The following is a 10,229-nucleotide window of genomic DNA, read 5'->3' as shown; positions in this document are numbered from 1 at the left end:
TTTTTCTCTCTTTTCTCTTTGCTCTTCCTCCTCTGTGCGTGCTTCCCTCCCTCCGTCCCTCCAGCTGCCTTCAGCCAGCCCTTGCCCACCAGGCTCCTGTAGTCTCCCACATCCCCACGCAGGCCAACTGCAAGCCCTCCCCCTGCTTCATAAGGCTGCAGCCTGCATTCTCTCATCCTCCGCACTCCTCCACGCCTCCCTTTCCCCAATGGCAGGCAGTGGCCAGGGGGTACCGCAGGGATCACTACTGCACCGCAGCTTTTTACCATATATCTTAACCATCTACAAGATGCTATTAGCCATAACATTAGCAAATTTGCTGATGATACTAAGCTGGCTGGCAGGGTGAAATGTCATCAGGATGTTAGCAGATTACAGGGTGACCTGGACAAGTTAGGTGAGTGGCCAGATGCAATTTAATGTGGATAAATCAATGGTTACCCACTTTGGTGCAAGGCAGATTACTACCTAAATGGAATCAATTTAGGTCAAGGGGCAGGACAGAGAGATCTGGGGTTCCTGTACACCACTCAATGAAGGTAAGCATGCAGGTACAGCAGGTAGTGAAGAAGGCTAATAGCATGCTGCCTTCATAACAAGAGGGATGGAGTATAGAAGCAAAGAGGTTCTTTTTGCAGCTGTACAGGGCCCTGGTGAGACCACACCTGGAGTACTGTGTGCAGTTCTGCTCTCCAGATTTGATTCTGGCTATTGAGGAATGCAGCGTAGGTTCACCAGGTCAATTCCTGGACTGGCGGATTACCTTACACTGAAAGACTGGAGCGACTGGCTTGTGTGTACCCTCGAGTTTAGAAGACTGAGAGGGGATCTGATTGAGACATTTCAGATCATCAAAGGATTGGACACTCTGGCGGCAGGAAACATGTTTCCGCTGCTGGGTGAGTGCCGAAACAGAGGACACTGCTTAAAAATACGGGTAGACCATTTAGGACAGAGATGAGGAAAACTTCTTCACCCAGAGAGTGTGGCTGTGTGGAATGCTCTGCCCCAGAGGGCAGTGGAGGCCCAGTCTCTGGATTCATTTAAGAAAGAGTTGCATAGAGCTCTCAAGGATAGTGGAATCAAGGGTTACGGAGATAAGGCAGGAACAGATACTGATTAAGGATGATCAGCCATGATCATATTGAATGGTGGTGCAGGCTCGAAAGGCAGAATGGCCAACTCCTGCACCTATTGTCCTCCTTTCCTGACTGCCACCCTCAGACAGCGTGCAGCCCAATCCCTTTCTTTCCGTCTTTCTCGCTGATTTCGGCAGCGCTCCGCTCTCCTCCCCCCCCCCTGTCTGGTGCCTGCAGGCGACTGATGGCCGGCACAGCAGCAGCAGCAGCAGCAAAAATAACCTGCCGCTCCATTGCGTGGCACAACACAAGTGCAGAGGGGTGACTTGAGCAGCCCCTGCTGGCGGAAAAAGCCTACTGCACCTGTATTCCCAGGCGGTCTCCCATCCAAGTACTAACCAGGCCTGAGTCTGCTTAGCTTCCGAGATCAGACGAGATCGGGCGTTTTCAGACTAGTATGGCCGTAGGCACTGGCCCCTTCCTTTTCTCCCTACTTCAAGGCGTGCTGGCCAGCCACATTTTCTTTGCTGCTCTTTCTCTTTATCCCCTTTGTTTTTTTTTTCCTCTTTTCTCTTTGCTCTTCCTCCTCTGTGCGTGCTTCCCTCCCTCCGTCCCTCCAGCTGCCTTTCAGCCAGCCCTTGCCCACCAGGCTCCTGTAGTCCCCACATCCCCACGCAGGCCAACTGCAAGCCCTCCCCCTGCTTCATAAGGCTGCAGCCTGCATTCTCTCATCCTTCCGCACTCCTCCACGCCTCCCTTTCCCAATGGCAGGCAGTGGCCAGGGGGTACCGCAGGGATCACTACTGGCACCGCAGCTTTTTACCATATATCTTAACCATCTACAAGATGCTATTAGCCATAACATTAGCAAATTTGCTGATGATACTAAGCTGGCTGGCAGGGTGAAATGTCATCAGGATGTTAGCAGATTACAGGGTGACCTGGACAATTTAGGTGAGTGGCCAGATGCAATTTAATGTGGATAAATCAATGGTTACCCACTTTGGTGCAAGGCAGATTACTACCTAAATGGAATCAATTTAGGTCAAGGGGCAGGACAGAGAGATCTGGGGGTTCCTGTACACCACTCAATGAAGGTAAGCATGCAGGTACACAGGTAGTGAAGAAGGCTAATAGCATGCTGGCCTTCATAACAAGAGGGATGAGTATAGAAGCAAAGAGGTTCTTTTGCAGCTGTACAGGGCCCTGGTGAGACCACACCTGGAGTACTGTGTGCAGTTCTGCTCTCCAGATTTGATTCTGGCTATTGAGGGAATGCAGCGTAGGTTCACCAGGTCAATTCCTGGACTTGCGGGATTACCTTACACTGAAAGACTGGAGCGACTGGGCTTGTGTGTACCCTCGAGTTTAGAAGACTGAGAGGGGATCTGATTGAGACATTTCAGATCATCAAAGGATTGGACACTCTGGCGGCAGGAAACATGTTTCCGCTGCTGGTGAGTGCCGAAACAGAGGACACTGCTTAAAAATACGGGTAGACCATTTAGGACAGAGATGAGGAGAAACTTCTTCACCCAGAGAGTGGTGGCTGTGTGGAATGCTCTGCCCCAGAGGCAGTGGAGGCCCAGTCTCTGGATTCATTTAAGAAAGAGTTGCATAGAGCTCTCAAGGATAGTGGAATCAAGGGTTACGGAGATAAGGCAGGAACAGGATACTGATTAAGGATGATCAGCCATGATCATATTGAATGTGGTGCAGGCTCGAAAGGCAGAATGGCCAACTCCTGCACCTATTGTCCTCCTTTCCTGACTGCCACCCCGCAGACAGCGTGCAGCCCCAATCCCTTTCTTTCCGTCTTTCTCGCTGATTTCGGCAGCGCTCCGCTCTCCTCCCCCTCCCTGTCTGGTGCCTGCAGGCGACTGATGCCGGCACAGCAGCAGCAGCAGCAGCAGCAAAAATAACCTGCCGCTCCATTGCGTGGCACAACACAAGTGCAGAGGGGTGACTTGAGCAGCCCCTGCTGGCGGAAAAAGCCTACTGCACCTGGTATTCCCAGGCGGTCTCCATCCAAGTACTAACCAGGCCTGAGTCTGCTTAGCTTCCGAGATCAGACGAGCTCGGGCGTTTTCAGACTAGTATGGCCGTAGGCACCGGCCCCTTCCTTTTCTCCCTACTTCAAGGCGTGCTGGCCAGCCACATTTTCTTTGCTGCTCTTTCTCTTATCCCCTTTGTTTTTTTTCTCTCTTTTCTCTTTGCTCTTCCTCCTCTGTGCGTGCTTCCCTCCCTCCGTCCCTCCAGCTGCCTTTCAGCCAGCCCTTGCCCACCAGGCTCCTGTAGTCTCCCACATCCCCACGCAGGCCAACTGCAAGCCCTCCCCCTGCTTCATAAGGCTGCAGCCTGCATTCTCTCATCCTTCCGCACTCCTCCACGCCTCCCTTTCCCAATGGCAGGCAGTGGCCAGGGGGTACCGCAGGGATCACTACTGGCACCGCAGCTTTTTACCATATATCTTAACCATCTACAAGATGCTATTAGCCATAACATTAGCAAATTTGCTGATGATACTAAGCTGGCTGGCAGGGTGAAAAGTCATCAGGATGTTAGCAGATTACAGGGTGACCTGGACAAGTTAGGTGAGTGGCCAGATGCAATTTAATGTGGATAAATCAATGTTACCCACTTTGGTGCAAGGCAGATTACTACCTAAATGGAATCAATTTAGGTCAAGGGGCAGGACAGAGAGATCTGGGGGTCCTGTACACCACTCAATGAAGGTAAGCATGCAGGTACAGCAGGTAGTGAAGAAGGCTAATAGCATGCTGGCCTTCATAACAAGAGGGATGGAGTATAGAAGCAAAGAGGTTCTTTTGCAGCTGTACAGGGCCCTGGTGAGACCACACCTGGAGTACTGTGTGCAGTTCTGCTCTCCAGATTTGATTCTGGCTATTGAGGGAATGCAGCGTAGGTTCACCAGGTCAATTCCTGGACTGGCGGGATTACCTTACACTGAAAGACTGGAGCGACTGGGCTTGTGTGTACCCTCGAGTTAGAAGACTGAGAGGGGATCTGATTGAGACATTTCAGATCATCAAAGGATTGGACACTCTGGCGGCAGGAAACATGTTTCCGCTGCTGGGTGAGTGCCGAAACAGAGGACACTGCTTAAAAATACGGGGTAGACCATTTAGGACAGAGATGAGGAGAAACTTCTTCACCCAGAGAGTGGTGGCTGTGTGGAATGCTCTGCCCCAGAGGGCAGTGGAGGCCCAGTCTCTGGATTCATTTAAGAAAGAGTTGCATAGAGCTCTCAAGGATAGTGGAATCAAGGGTTACGGAGATAAGGCAGGAACAGGATACTGATTAAGGATGATCAGCCATGATCATATTGAATGGTGGTGCAGGCTCGAAAGGCAGAATGGCCAACTCCTGCACCTATTGTCCTCCTTTCCTGACTGCCACCCGCAGACAGCGTGCAGCCCCAATCCCTTTCTTTCCGTCTTTCTCGCTGATTTCGGCAGCGCTCCGCTCTCCTCCCCTCCCTGTCTGGTGCCTGCAGGCGACTGATGGCCGGCACAGCAGCAGCAGCAGCAGCAGCAGCAGCAAAAATAACCTGCCGCTCCATTGCGTGGCACAACACAAGTGCAGAGGGGTGACTTGAGCAGCCCCTGCTGGCGGAAAAAGCCTACTGCACCTGGTATTCCCAGGCGGTCTCCATCCAAGTACTAACCAGGCCTGAGTCTGCTTACTTCCGAGATCAGACGAGATCGGGCGTTTTTCAGACTAGTATGGCCGTAGGCACCGGCCCCTTCCTTTCTCCCTACTTCAAGGCGTGCTGGCCAGCCACATTTTCTTTGCTGCTCTTTCTCTCTATCCCCTTTGTTTTTTTTTCTCTTTCTCTTTGCTCTTCCTCCTCTGTGCGTGCTTCCCTCCCTCCGTCCCTCCAGCTGCCTTTCAGCCAGCCCTTGCCCACCAGGCTCCTGTAGTCTCCCACATCCCCACGCAGGCCAACTGCAAGCCCTCCCCCTGCTTCATAAGGCTGCAGCCTGCATTCTCTCATCCTTCCGCACTCCTCCACGCCTCCCTTTCCCAATGGCAGGCATGGCCAGGGGGGTACCGCAGGGATCACTACTGGCACCGCAGCTTTTTACCATATATCTTAACCATCTACAAGATGCTATTAGCCATAACATTAGCAAATTTGCTGATGATACTAAGCTGGCTGGCAGGGTGAAATGTCATCAGGATGTTAGCAGATTACAGGGTGACCTGACAAGTTAGGTGAGTGGCCAGATGCAATTTAATGTGGATAAATCAATGGTTACCCACTTTGGTGCAAGGCAGATTACTACCTAAATGGAATCAATTTAGGTCAAGGGGCAGGACAGAGAGATCTGGGGGTTCCTGTACACCACTCAATGAAGGTAAGCATGCAGGTACAGCAGGTAGTGAAGAAGGCTAATAGCATGCTGGCCTTCATAACAAGAGGGATGGAGTATAGAAGCAAAGAGGTTCTTTTGCAGCTGTACAGGGCCCTGGTGAGACCACACCTGGAGTACTGTGTGCAGTTCTGCTCTCCAGATTTGATTCTGGCTATTGAGGGAATGCAGCGTAGGTTCACCAGGTCAATTCCTGGACTGGCGGATTACCTTACACTGAAAGACTGGAGCGACTGGGCTTGTGTGTACCCTCGAGTTTAGAAGACTGAGAGGGGATCTGATTGAGACATTTCAGATCATCAAAGGATTGGACACTCTGGCGGCAGGAAACATGTTTCCGCTGCTGGTGAGTGCCGAAACAGAGGACACTGCTTAAAAATACGGGTAGACCATTTAGGACAGAGATGAGGAGAAACTTCTTCACCCAGAGAGTGGTGGCTGTGTGGAATGCTCTGCCAGAGGGCAGTGGAGGCCCAGTCTCTGGATTCATTTTAGAAAGAGTTGCATAGAGCTCTCAAGGATAGTGGAATCAAGGGTTACGGAGATAAGGCAGGAACAGGATACTGATTAGGGATGATCAGCCATGATCATATTGAATGGTGGTGCAGGCTCGAAAGGCAGAATGGCCAACTCCTGCACCTATTGTCCTCCTTTCCTGACTGCCACCCTCAGACAGCGTGCAGCCCCAATCCCTTTCTTTCCGTCTTTCTCGCTGATTTCGGCAGCGCTCCGCTCTCCTCCCCTCCCTGTCTGGTGCCTGCAGGCGACTGATGGCCGGCCAGCAGCAGCAGCAGCAGCAGCAAAAAATAACCTGCCGCTCCATTGCGTGGCACAACACAAGTGCAGAGGGGTGACTTGAGCAGCCCCTGCTGGCGGAAAAAGCCTACTGCACCTGGTATTCCCAGGCGGACTCCCATCCAAGTACTAACCAGGCCTGAGTCTGCTTAGCTTCCGAGATCAGACGTTTTCAGACTAGTATGGCCGTAGGCACCGGCCCCTTCCTTTTCTCCCCTACTTCAAGGCGTGCTGGCCAGCCACATTTTCTTTGCTGCTCTTTCTCTTTATCCCCTTTGTTTTTTTTTTTCTCTTTTCTCTTTGCTCTTCCTCCTCTGTGCGTGCTTCCCTCCCTCCGTCCCTCCAGCTGCCTTTCAGCCAGCCCTTGCCCACCAGGCTCCTGTAGTCTCCCACATCCCCACGCAGGCCAACTGCAAGCCCTCCCCCTGCTTCATAAGGCTGCAGCCTGCATTCTCTCATCCTTCCGCACTCCTCCACGCCTCCCTTTCCCAATGGCAGGCAGTGGCCAGGGGGGTACCGCAGGGATCACTACTGGGACCGCAGCTTTTTACCATATATCTTAACCATCTACAAGATGCTATTAGCCATAACATTAGCAAATTTGCTGATGATACTAAGCTGGCTGGCAGGGTGAAATGTCATCAGGATGTTAGCAGATTACAGGGTGACCTGGACAAGTTAGGTGAGTGGCCAGATGCAATTTAATGTGGATAAATCAATGGTTACCCACTTTGGTGCAAGGCAGATTACTACCTAAATGGAATCAATTTAGGTCAAGGGGCAGGACAGAGAGATCTGGGGGTTCCTGTACACCACTCAATGAAGGTAAGCATGCAGGTACAGCAGGTAGTGAAGAAGGCTAATAGCATGCTGGCCTTCATAACAAGAGGGATGGAGTATAGAAGCAAAGAGGTTCTTTTGCAGCTGTACAGGGCCCTGGTGAGACCACACCTGGAGTACTGTGTGCAGTTCTGCTCTCCAGATTTGATTCTGGCTATTGAGGGAATGCAGCGTAGGTTCACCAGGTCAATTCCTGGACTGGCGGGATTACCTTACACTGAAAGACTGGAGCGACTGGGCTTGTGTGTACCCTCGAGTTTAGAAGACTGAGAGGGGATCTGATTGAGACATTTCAGATCATCAAAGGATTGGACACTCTGGCGGCAGGAAACATGTTTCCGCTGCTGGGTGAGTGCCGAAACAGAGGACACTGCTTAAAAATACGGGTAGACCATTTAGGACAGAGATGAGGAGAAACTTCTTCACCCAGAGAGTGGTGGCTGTGTGGAATGCTCTGCCCCAGAGGGCAGTGGAGGCCCAGTCTCTGGATTCATTTAAGAAAGAGTTGCATAGAGCTCTCAAGGATAGTGGAATCAAGGGTTACGGAGATAAGGCAGGAACAGGATACTGATTAAGGATGATCAGCCATGATCATATTGAATGGTGGTGCAGGCTCGAAAGGCAGAATGGCCAACTCCTGCACCTATTGTCCTCCTTTCCTGACTGCCACCCTCAGACAGCGTGCAGCCCCAATCCCTTTCTTCCGTCTTTCTCGCTGATTTCGGCAGCGCTCCGCTCTCCTCCCCTCCCTGTCTGGTGCCTGCAGGCGACTGATGGCCGGCACAGCAGCAGCAGCAGCAGCAGCAGCAGCAAAAATAACCTGCCGCTCCATTGCGTGGCACAACACAAGTGCAGAGGGGTGACTTGAGCAGCCCCTGCTGGCGGAAAAAGCCTACTGCACCTGTATTCCCAGGCGGTCTCCCATCCAAGTACTAACCAGGCCTGAGTCTGCTTAGCTTCCGAGATCAGACGAGATCGGCGTTTTCAGACTAGTATGGCCGTAGGCACCGGCCCCTTCCTTTTCTCCCTACTTCAAGGCGTGCTGGCCAGCCACATTTTCTTTGCTGCTCTTTCTCTTTATCCCTTTGTTTTTTTTTTCTCTTTTCTCTTTGCTCTTCCTCCTCTGTGCGTGCTTCCCTCCCTCCGTCCCTCCAGCTGCCTTTCAGCCAGCCCTTGCCCACCAGGCTCCTGTAGTCTCCCACATCCCCACGCAGGCCAACTGCAAGCCCTCCCCCTGCTTCATAAGGCTGCAGCCTGCATTCTCTCATCCTTCCGCACTCCTCCACGCCTCCCTTTCCCAATGGCAGGCAGTGGCCAGGGGGGTACCGCAGGGATCACTACTGGCACCGCAGCTTTTTACCATATATCTTAACCATCTACAAGATGCTATTAGCCATAACATTAGCAAATTTGCTGATGATACTAAGCTGGCTGGCAGGGTGAAATGTCATCAGGATGTTAGCAGATTACAGGGTGACCTGGACAAGTTAGGTGAGTGGCCAGATGCAATTTAATGTGGATAAATCAATGGTTACCCACTTTGGTGGAAGGCAGATTACTACCTAAATGGAATCAATTTAGGTCAAGGGGCAGGACAGAGAGATCTGGGGGTTCCTGTACACCACTCAATGAAGGTAAGCATGCAGGTACAGCAGGTAGTGAAGAAGGCTAATAGCATGCTGGCCTTCATAACAAGAGGGATGGAGTATAGAAGCAAAGAGGTTCTTTTGCAGCTGTACAGGGCCCTGGTGAGACCACACCTGGAGTACTGTGTGCAGTTCTGCTCTCCAGATTTGATTCTGGCTATTGAGGGAATGCAGCGTAGGTTCACCAGGTCAATTCCTGGACTGGGCGGGATTACCTTACACTGAAAGACTGGAGCGACTGGGCTTGTGTGTACCCTCGAGTTTAGAAGACTGAGAGGGGATCTGATTGAGACATTTCAGATCATCAAAGGATTGGACACTCTGGCGGCAGGAAACATGTTTCCGCTGCTGGGTGAGTGCCGAAACAGAGGACACTGCTTAAAAATACGGGGTAGACCATTTAGGACAGAGATGAGGAGAAACTTCTTCACCCAGAGAGTGGTGGCTGTGTGGAATGCTCTGCCCCAGAGGGCAGTGGAGGCCCAGTCTCTGGATTCATTTAAGAAAGAGTTGCATAGAGCTCTCAAGGATAGTGGAATCAAGGGTTACGGAGATAAGGCAGGAACAGGATACTGATTAAGGATGATCAGCCATGATCATATTGAATGGTGGTGCAGGCTCGAAAGGCAGAATGGCCAACTCCTGCACCTATTGTCCTCCTTTCCTGACTGCCACCCGCAGACAGCGTGCAGCCCCAATCCCTTTCTTTCCGTCTTTCTCGCTGATTTCGGCAGCGCTCCGCTCTCCTCCCCTCCCTGTCTGGTGCCTGCAGGCGACTGATGGCCGGCACAGCAGCAGCAGCAGCAGCAGCAGCAAAAAATAACCTGCCGCTCCATTGCGTGGCACAACACAAGTGCAGAGGGGTGACTTGAGCAGCCCCTGCTGGCGGAAAAAGCCTACTGCACCTGGTATTCCCAGGCGGTCTCCCATCCAAGTACTAACCAGGCCTGAGTCTGCTTAGTTTCCGAGATCAGACGAGATCGGCGTTTTCAGACTAGTATGGCCGTAGGCACCGGCCCCTTCCTTTTCTCCCTACTTCAAGGCGTGCTGGCCAGCCACATTTTCTTTGCTGCTCTTTCTCTTTATCCCCTTTGTTTTTTTTTTTCTCTTTTCTCTTTGCTCTTCCTCCTCTGTGCGTGCTTCCCTCCCTCCGTCCCTCCAGCTGCCTTTCAGCCAGCCCTTGCCCACCAGGCTCCTGTAGTCTCCCACATCCCCACGCAGGCCAACTGCAAGCCCTCCCCCTGCTTCATAAGGCTGCAGCCTGCATTCTCTCATCCTTCCGCACTCCTCCACGCCTCCCTTTCCCAATGGCAGGCAGTGGCCAGGGGGGTACCGCAGGGATCACTACTGCACCGCAGCTTTTTACCATATATCTTAACCATCTACAAGATGCTATTAGCCATAACATTAGCAAATTTGCTGATGATACTAAGCTGGCTGGCAGGGTGAAATGTCATCAGGATGTTAGCAGA

General features: G+C 51.9%; 4 non-coding genes and 2 pseudogenes across 4 annotated transcripts; all 6 read right to left on the bottom strand.

The window, feature by feature from the left end:
* Window positions 1-1,430: 1,430 nt before the first annotated feature.
* LOC132812517 (5S ribosomal RNA) lies at window positions 1,431-1,548 on the bottom strand. The gene has a single exon (XR_009643697.1). It is a non-coding gene; the product is annotated as a 5S ribosomal RNA (ribosomal RNA).
* A 1,523-nt stretch (window positions 1,549-3,071) lies between these two features.
* On the bottom strand, window positions 3,072-3,189 carry LOC132812524 (5S ribosomal RNA). Its single transcript, XR_009643705.1, has one exon. It is a non-coding gene; the product is annotated as a 5S ribosomal RNA (ribosomal RNA).
* Window positions 3,190-4,719: 1,530 nt separating this feature from the next.
* LOC132812529 (5S ribosomal RNA) lies at window positions 4,720-4,837 on the bottom strand (annotated as a pseudogene).
* Window positions 4,838-6,356: 1,519 nt separating this feature from the next.
* LOC132812536 (5S ribosomal RNA) lies at window positions 6,357-6,465 on the bottom strand (annotated as a pseudogene).
* Window positions 6,466-8,000: 1,535 nt separating this feature from the next.
* LOC132812527 (5S ribosomal RNA) lies at window positions 8,001-8,117 on the bottom strand. The gene has a single exon (XR_009643707.1). It is a non-coding gene; the product is annotated as a 5S ribosomal RNA (ribosomal RNA).
* Window positions 8,118-9,650: 1,533 nt separating this feature from the next.
* LOC132812526 (5S ribosomal RNA) lies at window positions 9,651-9,768 on the bottom strand. Its single transcript, XR_009643706.1, has one exon. It is a non-coding gene; the product is annotated as a 5S ribosomal RNA (ribosomal RNA).
* Window positions 9,769-10,229: the final 461 nt, after the last annotated feature.

This window comes from Hemiscyllium ocellatum, unplaced genomic scaffold (genome assembly GCF_020745735.1).
Source record: "Hemiscyllium ocellatum isolate sHemOce1 unplaced genomic scaffold, sHemOce1.pat.X.cur. scaffold_2804_pat_ctg1, whole genome shotgun sequence".
NCBI lineage: Eukaryota > Metazoa > Chordata > Chondrichthyes > Orectolobiformes > Hemiscylliidae > Hemiscyllium > Hemiscyllium ocellatum.
This window is presented reverse-complemented; position numbering and strand designations above follow the sequence as displayed.